Consider the following 19,321-nt stretch of genomic DNA (forward strand, 5'->3'; position numbering starts at 1 on the left):
TTTGGACACGTCTCAGTTACATATATATTTTGACATTTTCCCCTTACATGAAGCAGTGAGTCTCTGGATTATATTTATAGTAACTCTTGTAAAAGTGGTGGGAGTATCTAAGATTTCTCTTGTCCTCCTCTGAGTCACAGGTTGCTCTTACTGTGCTGACCAGGATGAAAGCGAGAACGTCAAGTTACCTTCTTTCTCCTGGGCAGTGTGCACCTAAGGGTGAAGACGGTATCTTTCTTCTCTATCTGACCTTCTATATTGATCCCAGAAAACCAGTGTGGGAAAATTGGCCCATTTTGGCCATATTGACATCTTCTGAGGACCTCCCCAGACCTCTCCTTCCCAGGAAAGAATGCTTTCCCTCCCTCCTCCTTCCCCTGACACCTGGAGGAGGGGACACAGGAGACTTGAGGACCCAGCTCATGAACCAGGAAGAGCAAGGGAGGTAATGATGTCTTACTAGACAGCACTCTGCATGGGTGGAACTTCTGTTTGCACTTCAGTTGGGCTTCTGTTTCATGGGAAGGTGGTTAGTTCCGGAAATGAATAAAAAATGAATCAAATTAAAGACAAAAGCAGAGGAAACAAGCCCTGTCCTGTTGTAAAAAGGGCAAGGGATCTGCTATGACTGTTTCAGGTTGAGTCAGAGATGATTTGAGCCACTTCTGGCTTTTGTAAATGCACTTGGTGGCACAAGGCTCCATGAAAATTGTCCCACAAACCTGTTCCTGTGAATTGATGAAATGCTCAATAGCATTTCCCTTTGGAGCCTGTTTTAAAAGAGCTATAATTGTGATGAGGAGAATATGCTAAATGCACAGACTATTATCCAGTTGATTTTCTGCGAAGGGGAACTACTGCAAAGGTACCAGAGTAGTTGGATCATCACAGGGAGACTTATTCTCAGCTTTGTCAAGCTGTGTATTGAGTTGCTTCGCCTTCATTTAAACATTAAGTTCTGAAATTAATTTACAGCACATCTAGGGAAAAGACTCCTTGGTATAAAGCAAAAAAGCTACAGAAATGTGGTAAATTTAGTTCCCTCAAAGACTTTGAATTAAATTTCAATTCAATTCAATTAACATTTATTGAATGTCTGCGGGGAGCATGGCACTGTACTAGGTACTGGAATTTGAAATATGCAGAGGTTCAAGAGGGTTTCAAAGGTAATTTTGTGAGTTTGGGTAGAGCCAAATCAGCATCATTTAGGCTGTATACTTTTTGAAGTCTATATTTCCTTTGAGAAATTCTCAAAATACTGTAGAGTTTGACTGGGGACTCCCTGGAAATAGGGTCAGAGGATCAGAAACCATTCTTTCTCGGGCCTTGAATTCGGAACGAAGGGGTGTTTCACATTGCTTCAATAAATGGTTTAAATAATAGAAAAATTAGTTAAGAAATGAGCAGATGATACTGTTGCTTTCAGAAAAACACAATGAAGTAAGAAGACTCCTGCTGTGTGCGAAAGTTAGCATTTCAGGTTTGGAACATGTTTACCCTTTAGAGTGTCATTCTAAGAAACAGTTGAGTAAACGATATTTCTTGTAGTATTGCTAGGAACCAGGGATGCTTTGGGAGGAGGGCAGAGTAAATCTCAGAACTGCTACAATTTACCAAGCAAGGGGCCAAAATTCAGCAAAATGTGTCCACCTAAATGCACCCCAGAGCCCTCCTTACCTTTAAATATTTTGCACCGACTGTGGTGCAAATCTGTAAAAATCAAAGAGGGGCAGAAAAAGAAAGCAGATGCAGTGAGTTCCTTGCTTGGAATTAAAAAGCACACCTTGTCTGCAGTTGCAGACCGCAGTTGTCCATAGCAGGTCTCCAAGCACTAAACACTGTTTGTCTCTGTGACATTCTCTGTTTGTCCCATTTGTCCTGTGGGATTTCTTTTAAAAGGTTTTAAATTAACTTAATTTAACTTCAGTCAGTATCATTTGTTGAGAAGAACGAACTTCCTCACGACACTCTAGTGGCACTTTTGTTGTGGATTAGCCGACGGTCTATTTGCGGTCTGTGTCTGGACCTCACCTTGTTTTATTCTTCTGTTTGTCTGTCCTTGCATCTGTCCTGTACTACCTTAAGTACTGTGACTTCATACTAATCCTTGCTACCCAGAAGTCCTCGAACTTAACTTTTCTCCAGCGTTGTTTTGAGTACTCTTAGGCCTTTCTACGTCCACACATTAGAATCAGCTCATTAGTCTGAGCAGTGAGAAAGCCCAGTGAGAAAGCCCTCATGGGACTTCAGTTGGAATTGCATTTAATCTATAGAGAAACTTGAGGAGATCTGAAACTTCACCATCTTGAGTTTTCCAAGGCACAAACAGGGTACGTTTTACCATTTATTTTAGTAGTTTTAACTTCTCTCATAAATACTTCCTAGGTAGAAGTCTCCTATAAATTAGATTTAATCCTGGTATTTTATGCTTTTTCATGCTATTAATAAAGGGTAGAGTTGAAGAAATTCTATTTTGCAATCAATTGTTGCTCAGAAATAGAGATACAAAATTTTTGTATATTGGCTTTGTATCTAGAGACTTCCCTAAATTCACTTGTTAATCTTAATAGTTGCATCCAGTCTCTCCTGTGGGTTTTCTGTGCACAAAACTGTGTTGCCTGCAGATAGCGACAATAATGCTTTTCTCCTCTGCTCTTGATGACTTCTACTTCTTTTCCTTGCTTTATTGCACCAACTGGGATCTCCAGCTCAAAACCAAACAGATCAGGTGGTAGCAAACATCTCTGTCTCATGACTGATCTCAAGGATAATGTTTTCATATTTACAGTAACTTTTGTAGATAAGGGGGTAATTTTTATGACAGTGATTTCAAGTGCAGCATTTTCATTTTTTTCTGTCATTAATAATTGTTTCTTTTTTTCCCCATTAGTCTACTTTTCTTCAACTTAAGACTGGGTCCTCCCCTACCCTCCAACAGTTTTGTAAAAATCCCTCTCAATGCAATTTTCCGCATAGTCCAATCTGTCAGTTAATGAGATTTATTTTCCCCGCCTTGAAGACTGTTTGCATCCTTGCTGGGTGCTCCTGGTCCTTCCTTTTGCCACATTCTGGGAATTCCACCTGCCTTCTCCAGGTTTCCAGATGCTGTGTCTGGTCCCTGGTTTCTGGGGAGAACAACTCGTGCGGTTGCCTCTGGCACCTGAGCTCACACACAGCCGGCGCAGGGCAGGTCTGTGGGAGCCTGGCTGGAGAAAGCCGAGGCTCGCCTGAGCCGAGGGGCTTTAGGACAGAAAGTGCGGAGGGGAAAAAGAGGCAGAAACTGAAGAAAATTTGAAGCTGCCGTGCTTCAATTCATGATAGTTATGAGGGTGTTTTGATTAATGCAGAAATGGGTCAATACCATATTTGAGGGTGTCTTCCATAACATTTTTCAAAATGGCCGAAGCCTATTTTAAAAAGGAAATTGGAAATAAAACATTTGTGGAGTTTCTGAAAATCACTGTGATTTGTTAAACTTTGAAATGGATTAGCAAAGATTCTGCTGACCTTTCCTTTAGATAATGAATACTCATTCAACAAAGATTTACCCAGTCTTTTGTATGCCAGACATCAGATATAAATCTCTGCCTTCATGGAGAAAGACTGACAATAAACATAGTAAATGAGTTAATTCCATAGAATGACAGAAGGTGATTCGAGATATAGGAAGAGCATGAATAATTGGAAGTCCCGGGCAGGATGGAAAAAGCAAAGTGCAATTTTAGATAAGGTGATCAGGGCAGGCTTCACTGAGGAAGTGATATTTGCGCCAAGAGTTGAAGATGGCGAGTGAGTTAGATACGGACGTATTTGGGAGAGGAGCACTGCAGACAGGAGAAGCAGGTCTGGCTCATTCAGGAACAGAGGGAGCCAGTGTGACTGAAGGTGAGAGGGCAAGAGTGCACCGTTGTCTAGGCTCCAGGACCGTATCCACAGATGCTGAAGTCCCTTACGTAAAATACTGTACTACACGCGGTCCGCTGTACCCACGGGTTCTGCATCCAGGAGATAAAGTCAGAAAGGTGATGGGAGCTATCATGCATCAGGTCATGCAGGATGTTGTACGTACCTGGGCTTCCACCCTGAGCAGAACTGGAGCCATTGGTATATTTGGGGCAGAGGAGTAGCATGATCTGGCTTGTATTTTGAGGGGATCACTTTGGGTACTCGGTTGATAAGAGACTGTAGGTGCCAAGGGTGAAGGCAGATAGGCCAGGTAAGAAGCTGCTGAAGTCATTCTGGTTGGCGGTTCCAGTCAAAATGGCAGCAGTGTGGGTGGTGAGAAGTGGCTGGGTAACACACTGCAAAACCTAGTGGCTTAAAATAATTTATTTACCTTGTTTTCTGTGGGTTGGCTAAATGGTTCCACTGATGGTTTCTTCTGGACTCACTCATGTGGCTGCATTCACTAGAAGGCTGAATGGGTCAAAGGTCTGAGACAGTCTTTGTCACATGCCAGGCATCCTCGGTTTTCCTCCACCCAGCCTCTCATCCTCCAGTACCAGACCAGGCTCCTTATGTGGGGGCTGCAGGGCAGTGTTCCAGGAGAGAGACTGTGGAGCTGCAAAGTTCCTACCTCAAAGTCACATGTCATTCCTGCCACATCCTATTTTTCCAAACAAGTCGCAAGGACAGTCCAGATGTAACTGGTGGGAAAATATATCCATCTCACAATGTGTGGGAAGAGTGCCAAAGACACATTGCAGAGGGGCCTGCATGGCAAGATAGAAAGAAATTGTATGCATATTTTCAATCCACCAAAACATATTCAGTATGTTGAGAGTGTAGGTTGGACATGTGCTGTCAGAGAAAGGGTGACTTGGAGATTTTGGGTTTAAGCAACAGGCAGTAAGGAGTTGTCACAAGCAAGATGGGAAAGATGGTGGATGAAGCTGGGTGAGAAGAGCAGGATCCAGACAGAGAAGCTGAAGGGCAGGCTCCATGCATCAGCACTTAATTTACAGCAAAACATTAAATCAGAGTCTGTCTGAGGCAGGGTCTCCTGCCTTGGACCAAGACTAGTCTTGGAGATGGGGAGTCTGAACAAGCAGAGGACGATGACAAGTAGGCATAGTTGGTTCAAAGGAAGGAGGAGGGCAAGAGAAGGACTCTGCCTAGCAAATGAATCTGGTTGTAGAGATGGTTTCCTGGGTGTGGACAGGAAGAGGCATATCATGCCATGGGCAGATTCCAGGATGAAGGTTTGCATGAGATTTATAAGACAGCCTAGGGGTACAGTGCTGCAGACACTTTAGAAATACAGGAGCTCTTAAATAAGGATTGCTTCACTGTGAATCTAGGGTCCTTAATAGAAAGAGACAGAGACAAGAGCATGATAGGTTGAAAAAAAAAAAATTCCCCACTGCCAAGCCACGGTCTACAGCAAAGCTGTTCCTGAATCTTATCAATATGGACCATCTGATTGATTCTGCTCTAAGCATAAAGTGATCATCAGTTTTACTCAAGAGAGAATTTTTGGAAGGAATGCACTCCAGGCTGGGTGGATCTTTATTGCAAATGCTGGTGTGTGAGGGGGTGTGTATGCTGTGCCTGGGTGTATTTGTAAGTATGCTTATATATTGGATATTGGCAACAGCTATGGTTGACCTTCTTTTAGGTAAAGGATTCACATAGTGAAAAGACAGGAACAGGTGAAGCCTCAGGCTGGTGCACATTTTTGGCTACATTTTACAACATTCTATGCTGTAAATGATGGAATATATTCTTCTTGAGCTGGGTTGACAGTCAACCCCAAGAGGTGGGGGATGAATTCTATGACCTTTGAAAGTCCATTTTCATCCCAAGATTTCACATCCCAATTTTGTCTGATAGACTATTTAAGTAAATGATGGTTTTTCTCTTAGGAAAGAAAATGGACTGGAATTCTTCTACTTGAGCTGCAAAAATGTGAAAATAGGTCAACTCTTAATTATCCAGGGTAATAGGGAACATCTTGGATGGATTATCCTAAACCACAGGTAATTAACAAAATGTGCAAATTAGGCACTGATTCATGGCATTCATTAAAATTTACATTTAAACTACTACTTAAGCAGCATACATTTGTAGATGAGCAAATCAACATGGTAAAAATAATTTTAAGATGGATGGAAATCTTTTTTTTAAAGAGGTGGAGTTGAAAATATTGCTGACGGGCTGGACGATCTGAAATAATTTGTAGTCTAAAATTCAAAACATGTATCTAGAGCTCCAGAGGGCATTTGGCAGGTTTTATGAATGTGTATTTATAAAGTCAGGGGAAGACATCAACAGAGGTTTTATACCCCCCGGAATTCTGCCTGGTGGCCCAGTGTCCTCTGCGTGTTGGCGATCAGGCCAGTGAGGCCATCTCTCCCCATCCCCTCTCCAGCACTTCCAGGAAAGAGATAATAGCAGCACAAAGCCGAGGGCATGTGGGGAAGTGAGTATTAGAAACTAGAGACATGAATAATAACAGGACAACCCTTAACTGATCATGAAAACTAAAGTGTCAGTGCGAGTCCTGGTTTATCCTTCATTTTTCCAAAAAAGACACCTGGTCTAGAAAGATCTGTTATTCTGCCAAATTACAGTTAAACCTATTAAACTACTTTGTTGTTCTAAAATTACTTGCTGAACTAATCCTTGATAATAGTGCTTTTGTTTCTACTGATGATTTGCTGAAACCTACAGCGTGCTCAACACGACCAATGGTATCTCCTCCTTTTTTTTTTTTTAAATTGAATTATAGTCAGTTACAAATGTGTCCATTTCTGGTGTACAGCATAATGTCCCAGTCATGCATATATACACATTTATTTTCATATTCTTTTTTCATTAAAGGTTATTACAAAATACTGAATATACTTCCCGGTGCTATACAGAAGAAATTTATTTTTAATTTATTTTTATATGTAGTGGTTAACATTTGCAAATCTCAAACTCCCAGGTTTATCCCTTCCCACCCCTTTTCCCTAGTAACCATGAGATTGTTTACTATGTCTGCAAAAGAAAGAGACTTCCCCCTTCTTACAGTAGCCTTGTGCATGTGAGATGGTTGTGATTTTATAGCTGGCAGGTGGAGAAGTTCACACTAGTGTGCAGTAGAGAGGAGATTACACCCAGGCCTGACAGGTGCCGAAGCCCACGCTCTTGCCACTGGGCCCGTGGTTTTCAGTGTGCCCCCTTCTCTTGGCCCCTTCCTCACACATACCCCAAACTTGCATTTTTCCTGATCACTAGGGTGTGCATCTCCTGGGAGCTTGTTCAATTTAAACTCTTAGGTCTAACCCTAGACCTACTGAATCAGAATCCCTGAGGTCGGGGCCCTGCAATCTGTGTTTTGTGAGTCATCTTTCAGAGGAAATGTTGACACGTGCCCGAGTGTTTGAGAACCACTGTACCATGCCACGTGTCCTTATTATTAGACCTTTATTATTTTTAACCAGAGAAGTGGAATTAATTGCAACTGTTCTATGAAGTGGGAAGTCAACGGTCTAATTAAATTGAGCTTCTTACCTGGACTTTCTGTTTCCAATATCTTCAACTGCCAGTCTTCTTATTTGAAGCAGCCAGGAAAAACTTCCAAATCAAAATCATTCAAGGAGAACATTGTATAGTCTAAATCAGTCGTCTTCAAAGTGGACTATGTGCAACCCAGGGCAAGATCATTTACTGGGCTGTAGGAAGGAAATGTTAGGATTTGTATTCATACTAACTTTTCCTTAAAAAAGAAAAAGAAAAGAAACTGATATTTCATATGAGGTAAGAGTAACACATTTATCCAGGAATGCACATACATCAGCTGCTGGTACAGGGTCCCCCTTTTGTCCGGGCTCACACACTCTTGGCCCGCCTTTGCACTCTAGCTGTCGGATGGCAACCAGCTGTGCACAGGCATCACCTGTCAGCCCCATACTTCAGCCCTGTCCCTCTCACTTGCTGTTCTGGGCCTTTGCTACCTCTGTCCAGCAATTCTCACGTAGGCACAAAGCTGAAAGTGTAAGAGCATTGATGCAGTGTGAGCCAGGAGCCAGGGGATGAATGCCTGCCTCGTCCATGTCGCAGGTGCATTCTGCATGGCTCCTCACGGGGTCTCTGCCTAACTCACCTTGTTTATGCTTAATAGTAACCAGCCCAACTGTGCACCTTTGGATTGGTTTCTGATTCCCCCCTGTTTTCTTTTTTCCAATGCTCACTCCTGTTCCCCTTGGTGGGATCGTTTCTGAAAATAATGCCCCTTCACTGATGCCATTGTCTTGGACTGTTTTGGGGAAGACTCCAAGCTAAGTCAGGTGTCTGCTAAAACATCTTTTTAAAAATTTTTTTTAAAATGTTTTTCTTATTTTACAAAATTTTATTCTTGGTGGGGGGGGTGGAGGTAATTAGATTTATTTATTTTTGATGGAGGTACTGGGGATTGTACCCAGGACCTCGTGCATGCTAAGCACACACTTTACCACTGAACTATACCCTCCCCTCAAAGAAAACATCTTGATGAAAGGATATAAGATAAACATTTTGGAGACTATTGAGATGAAGCATTAATTTTCAACTTTTTTTTAAATAAGCCTATCGGATGATGTTCTAATGCCTGTGTATGTGCTACATCCTATCAGTATGTGCTGTTTTCATAGGCATACTGCCTATAACTCTGCCCCATCTCTTCTGACTCCTCTTTCAGGTTAGATGCAAGTCAGTAAGCACACATTTATTATGTGATCCTCTTAAATTTACTCCAATTTATAAATAGAGCCAATCATGTGGAAGCTTTAGGTAAATACCAAATATCTTTGAACACCTCCATAGCTGATTTTAATGCACAGATGTGCTGTAATCCTTTGGTTGGAAATCTTTGTCTCAAGGCAAACAGACCTAGGTTTAGAACCTTTAACTTGATACTAAGAAGTATTTTTCACATTTAAACAATTTCTTAACTCGTTTAGTTGTAAGCTGTTACATCTTTATGTTAGAGGCTAAGGTAAGAACTTGCTACTATTTTATGTCTCGCTCAAAAACAGCTCATGGGGTGTTATGAGGAGGGCACCTCACCTCTGTGGTGTTTTCCTGCAAAACTCATAACCTTAGTCTAATCATAAGAAAACATCAGACAGCCCAAACGAGGGACATTCTCCTAAACACCTGCCTCGTATTCCTCAGAAGTGTTAAGATTCTGAAGAACAAGGAAAGATGGGAAATTGTCTAAATGCACTGTGGAATTCTGGATGGGATCCTAGAGCAGACAAAGAACACTAGTGGAAAAACTGGTGAAATAGGGATCAGGTCTGTAGTTTAAGAAGTTCATATTGGCAGAATGCTACAAATTTTCACAAATAAACCTTGGTTTTCTAGGATGTTAACACTGGGGGAAGCTGGGTGAAAGGTATATGGGAATACTCAGTACTTCCTTTGTAACTTTTCTGTAAATCTAAAACTATTTAAAAGAAAGTTGATTTAAAATAAAGAAACAGAACAACTCAATAGAGTGAATTCTGGCTCATGTGGGCAGTATCTTGCCTGGAGGTCATAATGAGGAAATCCTTAAGGAAACGTGGTCTCTGAAAGTAGAGATACATGTGTTGAGAAGTGAGATCTACACAGGCAAACGGAAGTGCTGCGTTAGGAGTTGGTCCACCTTTAGAGAGCCTACGTGTACTGTGGATTCACTTCAGGATACGACTTGGCATTGCCAACAAATCAGTTCTGTTTCTTCGGGGGATTAAATGGTGGTCTCGTCTTCTTTTTAATTTTCTGTTATCAACTCTCAGTAAAGAGTTTTGCTGCTGCCCTAGGGATGCGAAGCACTTAAGAAATGAAGCCCCAGCTCTAAAGATGGAAGCCCTAATTTTGAACCAAGCATTTAATGAGTAAATTCAGAAAAGCTGCAGAATCTGCCCTTGAGAACCCCTGATAACTAACTAGTCCATGGTTTCAACTGAAAATCATGCTGTCAGTTAAACGTTTTGCATTTTAAAAACAGCTGGATAGATTTTTTTTCCCTCTGAATTTCTGTGAAGAGAGTTGGACGCAGAAACTTTATAAAAGTCGGTTTGCCACATACCAGGAGGCATCAACAGTCACCGCACTGTTGTACAGTAACTTCCTGTTCTGCCTGAATTGAAGGGGATACGCATCCCCTGTGAATCACTGCATTTATTGTGAGCTCTGCCAGCTGTATTTTTTGACTTATTTCCATATTAAACCCAAATAGATGCTTAAAACTTTTTGAGTCATCGTTAATAATCACAAGCAACATTTTGGAATCATGAAATGAGATATAATTGGAGATTAAACTTGGTTCAGATAAAATGGGTTTTCCACTTTAATCTTTCTTTTAGAAACCTGGCTGTGATAAATGCCAAGCCAGTCTTTGCCAGTTCACAGCAGTAAGAGCACAGAGGTGCCAGGTTAGTATAATGTGATCATTATGTCACATCATGAAGTATGTGTAAACAAATCCATCAAAATCTGCCCGTCTTAGGTTGGTGACAAAACCAGATCAAGAGATCTGGCATCTATCCCAAATGATTTTTTTTCCCCTTTTTCCATTCCAAATGTCTCCAAAATTGATATCAAGGTTTTACTGGAATTTGATTGTGGACAATTTTAAAAAATGGAATTATGGAGAAGATCCTTTCAGTGAGAATTCAGATTTCTTTTAGACAGAACCAAAATTGAACTAGGAAGAAAAAAACATAAAAACTTGCCTATTATATAGCTTATATTTTTAATATTTAATGAACCTTTAGAATTCACAAATTGAAATGTGTGATTTTGACTAATGGAAATCGAGTGGAGCTGCTGTGTTGCATATATAATGAGAGTGGCAACCCAGAATTGCACAACGCAGCCCACCACTCTAAAGCCTGTGTTTCTCATGTTTTATCATTGGGCTGAGGGACAAACTGGAGCCCTGGGTGCAAGTGTGTGCAAATGAGAGTCCTCGCTCACCACCCAGCAGTCACATCTCAGATGACTTGTTATATGTGTAGACACACTTGGGACGTGACTGTAAAAGCTGATCTAAAAAGATACCCAATGGCTGACACTAGTGATGGAAGAGAAGAGAAAGCTTGTAAGTTGGAAAACAACTGTAAAAATGAATTTGGCAGGTTGTGAAGGTGTCAGTTTTCATCCCTGACAAATGTCAAGAACTTGCTCTTCAGAACATAAAATGGTAGTGTGTAATTTCCTCTGCTATCTAAGAATATCAGCCGATTAGTAAGCATATTTTGAGCTACTCACTATGGTTTTAGCAGCTTCTGGATTCCGAGGATCAAGGGAATGAATGACCAGAGATGGTATCAATCATTAAAGGTCTTCCAAACTTTTGGGGAAGACAAAAGTAATCTAGAGGAGACAATTCAGGTACAATAACTGTGCTGTTGTAAGAAGCCAGTCAGAAAAAAGAGCACTGAATTAGGAGTCAGGAGAGAGGAGTTCCTGTTCCACCTCTTACACTGATGCCTCTTCAGTACCTTCAAGAGGCTAAAGCCATCCAGCAACATGGGCCCCAGTTTAAACCCAAGACCCTTATGTATCAAGTGACTATACTTTATTGGCTAGACTAGGACACCTCTTAGAGTAAAAAGGGGCTTTGTGAATAATTGTTCCAGGACAACTAGAATAATTGGGAGTGTGCTGGGCAAACCAGAAGGCAAAGTTACCCTAACTCCTGTACTTCTAAGCCTCTGGCTGATCCTGTCCAGAGAGCTCTTCCTGGTGAAAATCCTCTGTCCTTGTAGCACATGTGTGCTTCTATGAGGATATGTGGGGGTATGTCTTCCTTCCTTATATGCAAGGAAATAAAGTATCCCATGTTATTTGAGAATTCTGGAAATTACGTCCTCATTTTGATATCTTCACACATTAATGGGAAAACTCAGACTGGAAAGAAGAAAACCCAGCAACCCACAGGAGATACTTGGATCCAAACAAAGTCTTCTGGTTACGTTCACATGCTCTTGCCTAGGCAGCATCTGAGCAGCTCATTTAAAATAATCCCTGATTATTTTAAATAATCAGACTCTATCAAAATGAACTCAGGAAACTAGCTTTTTAGCTTCTAAGTTGATAACAGTACCGTCAGCTGTAAATACCTATGTACTTACTCTGCATAGGGGTTATGTTATGTGTACAACATACACATAGGTCATGTATGTGCAATGAAGATATCAAACTTCTTTTTTTCGACGTAAGTAACATGGAGTAGCATCTGCTAAGTGTTTGCAGAGAAAACAAGAACCACAGGCCCTAGAAAAGGAGAGAGCTAACTTGAACTTTACCTGGTCCAGGAAGGTAGATGGGGTTTACATGGGGTTGGGGCGGGTAATACGTTTATGTGTGTAGTGGCAGGTTGCGGGGAGGGCAACCGGATTGTCTATTTTTCAGTTAATATGCAAGGACATGGCAAATTCTGTTCTCTAATTTTGGCTTACCAAATTCTATAAAAGTTGAACATATTTTTCCCTGATAGATTACTGCAGACTGGGAAAGTTCAACCTGTAAGACCGATCTGGTTAAAACTCCATGCATTTCATGCGTGTGTCACTCATTATCGGAGCAAGTGTGCTCTAAGACATTGACTAGAAATTCCTTTGTCTAAATGGTGCTCAGGCATAACATAGTGGCCTTGATGTACTTTATAATAAGGTAGATTTGTAAAGAAGCTTCAAGTGTGAATATGTTGTATAGTAAATCTACAGCCAACTTCAGATTTATGGGCATCATTATCCTGTTGCACAGATAGCACTTCCATTGAATTTAATGAGCTGAAATAGGTGAACAGTTCATTCTAATCTGCTGGTGCCTGGGACTCCAGGAGTCCCTGGATTCATAGAACATATGTCCTTCTCTTGTTTTAAAAACCAAAGGTGCCTTTCTGATAAACGAGTCTCTCTTGAGGGTAATGACATAGGAAGTCATTTTGAAGACGCTTCCTTCGGTGCATCAGTCGAATGCTAACCTGAGGCAGCTACCTGTTGCAAAGCTGAGAGGTGATCTGTCAAATCCAGGATCCATGGCAGATCTGCTTTAATTGATTCTTGTTCCTTTGCATGAGTTTATTACCTCGAGAATGTCTTAGATTCTTTCACCTGGGATTCCTTTACCATTGGGAACAAACATTGACAAAACAAACAGACAAACAAAGCTCTCTCCTGTGGTCATTCACATGATAGCTTTGAACTGATTCCGCTATTTTTATTCATAGTTAGATAACATGTTCATGTAAGACATGTCTGAAACCTAACTGGAAGTTCCACTGTAGTTTTAAACCACTAATAAATGAATTCAGGTAAAGACAGAGCGAGACTAGAAATTCTAAGGTCTCTATTAGAAGCTTTGAAATTCCACAGGGCTGCATTTATACATGGGAAGCACATTGGGTGAAGTAAAATAATTGCTATATTTCTATGGTGGTGCTCCTGGCGTTTTGAGTGGAACACTGTGTACGTGTGTGAGCACATACGTGTCTGTCTAGCTTATTGTAGGACTGTTCAGATCACTGGACTCCACACCCTAGACGCCAGGAGCAACCCCAGGTATTGCAACCGCCAGAACCATCCCAACACAACTCATCAAACAACTCTTAAGTTAGAATTCATTGTAGATGGTAGAAGAGTGAACACTAACAGGATATAAATTCCTTCTTGAAAAGTTTTTCAAGGGTGACTTTGGGTTAAAATGTAGAATACACTTTTCTGTAATTTATATAGAATTATAATAATGCTGTAATTTATCTAATGAAAGATATAAATGACGACTATGTCCTTAGGCTGCTGACACCCTGCCTGGCTTCCTGGGGCCCTATCCACAACTCCTACCCCAAGGGCTTAGGCTAAAGCCATTTAATTCCAACATGTAAATCTCTTTTCTTTTTCCTAAATTAGATTCTAAAATTAGATCCTTCTTAAAGCCCCTTTGATCAAGGAAACTCAAGAAGTTATATTTCGGCATCTGTTGACTCAGAACTAGATTTTGGCCTGATCAGACCTTGTTACTGGCTCCCATGACCTGGTTCTTCTCTTCCTTGCCAGTTACTGACACGATCCCTCTCTGGTCCTCGTATGCGTTCTGTCCTGCCTTACTTCACTATTTGCTGTCACTGCCAGACTCCTGGATGTTGGTTCCCACCGACCGAGGGGGCCATTTGTTCGCTGCTCATTGTGGAGTCTTTTTGGTATCAAACATCACCTGAATGTCTGGTTATCCCTAATTCCGGTTTGCAGATATCGCATCTGCTTGCTTATTATTTCTTCCTAAAGGTTATTTTGGGTGGTTGTTCAGTTACTTCCCTTGCCCCCCAGGTCTGGCTCCTGCCTGTTCTAGGATGAGCTTGCCTGAGTACTATGCTCGACAGCCATCTCACTCTACCATAGGTGTGATGTAGCCACAATCAGGGACCCGGATATAAGAAACAGGGAAGCAAGGCTGTTGCAGTACAGTAATTAAACAACACTAAAAACAAATTGAATAAGAAATAGTTGCTTAATCTTTAAAGCTGAGACTTAAAGTAGTCTTAATTAGAGGAAAAGAAGAGAGATACATGAAAATTATTTTAAAAATTTGAATTATTTGAGCCTGTAAGGCAAGTTCTTCAGAAACTGATGGCAATGGCGGTTATGGTTAATTTCCCTTCAGGACTTACGGATTACTCTTCCTTGATATGGAAATATCATTAGCACTACTCTTAGGCTGATCAGCCATAATTAGGATCATTTTTTTTTGCCTTACAAATGAAAACAGAGATTCCCCCCCACCCCCGAGGATAATTGGACAAAAAAAAAATAGCAAGTGGAATGGAGAAAAGTGTTAAAAAATAAATGTGTATATGTGAGTAAGCAAAACTGTAAGAGCTTGATGGGAATAGAAGATAATGCACCTAAATGTTGTTATTCTGGGGGCAGAAACATTTTATTTTATTCATTTAATGTATGCCCATGTTACAGAAATCAAAAAAAGACATCGTGAGTAATGAAAAGTGACTCTCCCTTCTGCGTTTTTACTCCTGTTGACCCAAGTGTCTTCCCCAGAAACAGCAAATGTTAGATTCCTTTTGCATCTTTCCAGGTAAACTGTGTGCATATACCAGCACTTACAGGTTTATGTGCATTAATACACACTGATACATATATAACCTGTGAATTAAACATGTGGATGAATTTGTGTTTAATGGGTTTTGAAGTTTCTAAGGACTGGAAGGCTCTTGTCAAGATGTTTAGTTATAAAGAAAGTCAGGCTGCATTGGAAACCTTGCTAGAAGCGTATTTGTTTATAGTCTCATCTTTCAGCCCTGTGCCATCATTATTGTGATAGTATCAGTAAAGCAGTGGTTTGGTTGACCCTACGTATGTCTACCTGTTGCCTCTGGAGGGATGGATGCCTGCTGATACGGGGTCTTGTACTCCCTTGGTCCCATATTTTCTAACGAGTTTTGATTTAAGCCAGTTTGTATTCTTGCAGCACAGTGCTTATCCGGGGATTCCTCCTTCCCCAGCACCCTGGAAATTCTCGGCACTGTTCTCTTGGGTTGGATATGTTATTTCTTTGTTTTATGTATTCCTCTTAGTTTACTTACTCATTTTGGTGAAACGCAACTACCAGTGATTTCCTAAAAAGGGATGTATGACAGACAATTTTGGTAAATTTGAGATCTCATATCTCCGTATATGTCTTCAGTTTACTTTTCCACCTGACCTGCATAAATCTATGTTGGAAATTATTTCTTGCAGAAATTTGAAGGTATTGTTCTATTATCTTCCATCTTCCAGTGTTTCTGATAAGTTGGAAGCCATCCTGATGCATATTATTTGTGTGTAACCTTTTTTTTTTTTTACTCCAGGAAGCTTTTAGGATCTTCTCGGTGTCCTCAATGTTTTGAAAGTTTACAATGATGTGCCTTGTGTGGGTCTTTTTCCATCTATTGTGTTGAGCATTTGATGATTCCTTTCAACCTAGAAACTCAGGTCTGTTAGTCCTGAGAGCTTTCTTGAATGATTTCATTTATGATATCTTCCTGTTTTTGTTTTTGTTTTTTCCTTCTCTGGAGCTCTTACTCAGATCATGCTAATTTTTTGCTATTACATCAATTGTATTTGGAATTTGTTTTTCTTATCTCTTCTATTTTGCATCTCTTTGTTTTGCTACTTGACTTTCTTTGTGGTTTTCTTTAATATATATTCTAATTATCCTATTGATTTTTAAAAAAATTTTGTGTGAGTTTTTCATTTCCAAGGGCATCATACTGCATGGATGTAGTAACTCCTTATTGCTCTGAGGATAGTAACCATAAATTATATTTTTAAGCTTTTTTCCTCTGGATATTTTCTATTTTCTCTGTTGTTCTTTTCCAAGTTGTTTTTTGTCTTTATCTTCCTTGTTAACTGATTTCATCAAATATTTATTGATCCTTGGGTACCTGCTCAGAATTAAAAGTGAGCCTAGTTCTCTTATTGAATGTGTGGGGCTTAGAGTTTCACTACAGGATGATTTGACACTTACGTCCTTGTTACCGTGTACTCTGAGGTTACCCAGGGAAGTTGGCCCTGCTTGGGGAGTAGAGGTCTGGCTCCCAAAGCTGTGGGAAAATAGGGCCAGGGGGCTGAAGCTCTCAGCACTTAGAGAATTCAGTATGCTCTTGGTACCTTAATTATCCTTTATGTATGGTACCAAGTACCTCAGTTGTGCCCCTGTCAGTCCAAGGTTCGGAAACCCTGTTTTGCTCTCTTGAAGATGAAACTCTAGGACTCTGCCGATGGTAGGAATATATAGTCCTCTGTCAGCATGCTGTAGGGAAAGGGTCTGATTCTGACTCAAACAACTGTAATAGATTTTTCCTTATTTTAGCCTCTCTGCCTCCATTGCTCACTCACAGTTCCAACAGTAGCTGAAATGTACAATGTAAATTATGTTGTTTATCAGCTTTGCCCACTTGTTGACTTAAGACTCTCCAGCCCTGGGCCTGTAAGTCAGTTTTCTTTCATGATCTGTTCTCCATCTTCTAAAATTATGTTACTGTTTTCTCCACTACTTCCCATCCTTGTGGATTTTGTCTTAAAAAAAATTCTTTTATTGTAGTTTAGTGGGGTTGGATGAGAAAGTGAAATTGTATGCCTGTATTAAATCTTCCATCTTAATAAAAGAGCTGACTAATGGTTATCTGAGATGGTGAGTTTGTTTGATTTCATTTTAATTTGCATATTTTATATGCTGAATCTTCTATACTTACTAGTTTTGCTTTGGTATAAAACAAAACACAATCCAATAGTAGTTTTGAAAATTATAAAAATTTTTTGACTCCCAAAGATAGAAATTACTTGAGGTAAAATAAAATTACATGTAATGAAACAATCTCCTGAGGAAGACTGAGATGATTTGGGGCAGTTTTGTGGCAACCACTAGATGGTGCCATTGACCAAGCTCAGCTTGGTTGTAGTTTAGGTTTCAGGGAGAGGGGAAGGGGTGGTGTTTTGAGGTCTGTAAGGATTGAGGGACATCACGTATCAATAACCTTTCCGTGGATGGTATTTAAGTAAGTTTAACATACTTGTATTTTGGTATATTTGGTCTATCCATTCTCAGATATGGATTGAATTTCGGTTCAGTTTTTCTTTGCTTGTATCAGCTGCTCTGGGATTTTGCCTTGAAGGTAAAGGGGTCTTTAATGACATATTCAGCAGGAACTCTAGTAAATGTGTTGAGCGAGCTTCTTTTAATTAATCATGGTAACAATGAATGCAGGAGAAAAAGCCAATATAAATCCACCCACAATTCTTAAATTCTCATTGGTTAAAGTCTGGTGTTTTCTTTCTTCATATTTTATTCATTTCTGCTAGGGTTACCAGGTGATTCTTGAATTGCACAATAATAGAAAAATACAGCAGATGAAGGAAAAAATAGTGCTGCTAGCTGGTGCTAAACATGACCTGAGGCTAATATCCCTAAAATAAGATAAACACACCAGGGTTGGGAGCCCAATTGCTCTCTATCTTTACAGGTATATATTTTTTTAAGATTCTTTTTTTTTTTTTTAAATTAAGACATCTCTTGATGTTTCTTTTTAACCAATTTGCATTTGGTTAAATGCTAGTTTAATCAAATGGAACTAATGTGAAGTTTATATAAATCCATACAGGGTCATCAGAATTGCTCAATACCTGTATAAAAAGGCCAGGTCTGAGGCTGTCCATTTCAGGCTCAAGTTTACAGAAGCTGATAACAGTATGCTCCATGTAGAATAATAGAATTTACTGAATCGCAGCAATTTTTAAGTTTCCCTTCATACATTTTCCCCTGTCCTGCTCTTTGCAGGAGAACGAATGTAGCTATGTGAGAAATCAGCTGAAAGGGGTGGAGAGCAAGTTAGGTGAGTTCAGGTAACACTCAGCTGCAGAGAGGACGAAAGGCGTCTAGGAATACACAGACCATATCTTACGTAAGTGAAGGAGTAAGAATTGAAAAATTGGAACACAAATTGTGCATTTGATGTGGTTTATTGAAGCTGTGGTTTTATGACTTTATCCTCTTCCTTGCTCATCTTTTGTTTCACATTTACAGTAGAAATCAAATAGGAAATGTTGATCTGAAGCTAACTGTCCAAAATGAATTAGACTGAAGGGATAAGATAAAGATACAGTCCCTAAGTATTTCTTGATAGAGCTTAAAGGAAGCAGGAACCACAGAGAGGGAAGGGAAAATGTATTTGGCTTCTTGTGTTGGATGCCGTTGACGTGAGGATTATGCAGTTATGGTTCAAGGTGCAAAATCTCGTCCCCTAAACTGCCAGTACCACTTGGCAGATGGGCTTCATGACTGATTTTCTTACTTTTTTTCTTACATTCGCCATCTTTTTATCTTATTCTCCTTTCTGGGAGAATAGATGAAATTTATTTTCCAACCAGTCTATGGACATTTTCATTTCTGATACCATGTTTTTGATTTTCAAGAGCTGTCCCCTGATTCCCACCCACCTCCCAGCCCATACCACACTTTTGCCATCTCATCTGAGGATCTTAATTAAAGAGCTTTGAGGGGGCAATTTTCTTTGAATCTCTACATTGTCTCTTTTTCACCTGAATTCTCTCTGTGTGTGCGTGTGTATGTGTGTGTGCGCTTTGGACTTCATCTTTTCTCACTCTGCTGATGATTCTGAATGCTCTGCATCCAGAATTTCATTGAATCTTTCCCACAACCTTAAGAAGTAGAAATCTTACCATTCTATTTAACAGATAAGAACATGGAACTGAAGAAAGGCTAATTAGCCTTCCACAGTCACACACTAAACATTGGAGTCAGGATACAAATTCAGGTCGAAGATCTCAAACATTTTTTTTTAACATTTTTT

General features: G+C 40.1%; 1 long non-coding RNA gene across 2 annotated transcripts in view; it reads left to right on the forward strand.

Moving 5' to 3' along the window:
* The window catches only part of LOC140696869 (uncharacterized), a 173,251-nt gene that overhangs the window by 119,802 nt on the left and 34,128 nt on the right, over positions 1–19,321 (forward strand). The window contains exon 6 of one of the 2 annotated variants that reach the window (XR_012073461.1): positions 5,865–6,047. The exons of the other annotated variant lie outside the window; for it this stretch is intronic. This is a non-coding gene — a long non-coding RNA (uncharacterized lncRNA). Of the gene's footprint in view, positions 1–5,864; positions 6,048–19,321 lie in introns of those variants that run through there. 2 annotated transcript variants of the gene reach the window in all.

Source organism: Vicugna pacos, chromosome 6 (genome assembly GCF_048564905.1).
Source record: "Vicugna pacos chromosome 6, VicPac4, whole genome shotgun sequence".
NCBI lineage: Eukaryota > Metazoa > Chordata > Mammalia > Artiodactyla > Camelidae > Vicugna > Vicugna pacos.